This window comes from Schistocerca nitens, chromosome 4, assembly GCF_023898315.1.
Source record: "Schistocerca nitens isolate TAMUIC-IGC-003100 chromosome 4, iqSchNite1.1, whole genome shotgun sequence".
Lineage (NCBI taxonomy): Eukaryota > Metazoa > Arthropoda > Insecta > Orthoptera > Acrididae > Schistocerca > Schistocerca nitens.
The window spans coordinates 988323939-988325010 of record NC_064617.1 but is presented as its reverse complement, the minus strand read 5'-3'; positions in this window follow the sequence as shown (position 1 = coordinate 988325010).

Sequence of the window (1072 nt, the reverse complement as noted above, 5' to 3'; positions counted from 1 at the left end):
TTGTGCATTTGCACATAAACTGCCACACCACCTTGCTTTAAGTTGACCCTGCAGTAGTGAGAAGCAATTCTATAACTATTTAAATGTATTTGATTGATTTCTGTAGCTTCTAGGTGATGTTCAGTTAAGCAGAGCCTGTCAGCAATAGTTTGAGCAGTGTCAGCTACTTCTTGAAGAGAAAGCAGTAGTTCATTTTTTTTTATTTAAAATGCTCATAATATTTTGGTGAAATATTTTTAAGCTATTCAGGTAAATTGCGTATTTCTGATTGGTTTCTTAATGTTAGATTTGACATGAGATTGAGTAGGAAGGTCGCGTCAGTTACACCAAACAACACTCCCATTTTGCAGTAGTTCATTTATTCACCTAAACACATCAAAGGCTTACAGAAAACTGACATGGCGGAACTGCACAACGGTAATCTTAGCTTAGTTCAAAGATGATACTCAGATTGATGTTGGTGTTGATCTCATCGGCGCCACACAGCCCCCCCCCCTCCCCCCGCAGTACGGAGTACTCGACAGCATCGTCGGGGAGCTGTGTGGGTAGATGTCGTGAAGGAAGGTTCGGTCACAGAACCTGGAAGTCGTTGAAGCGAGCCGGGCATCGTACTGGGCGTGGTGGTCGTGCGGCGACAGGTAGGCTGGCGGTCTGTGGGTGGAACGGAGCGACGACAACGATGTCTCCAGTGGGCGTGGCGAACACACGAAGCATGTCCAGGTCCATGTCGGGCGAGAGGGGAACACATTTAACCAGGTGGCAGGGGATGGTGGAGGTTGTGTCATGAGCACTGGATGAAGGTGAGATGTCGTGGATTATGTCCAGGGAGACAGGCACAAACACCTCGAGCGAGGGCACGTTCAAGATGGGGGGGGGGGGGAGGCGTGAGAAACCTCGACAGGGCGAGGCAGGCGATGGTGGAGAGGCTGAATGGACCAGCAAAGGGCCTGGTGGCGAGGGCATGATCGTAGGTAAGCTCGACGTGGGGAGAATGTGGTCACTCGACGGAGTGCGTGAGACCTGAGTAGGGGGCGAGGTCTGAGGAGAGCTCGACGATTGGAGCTGGAAGTCA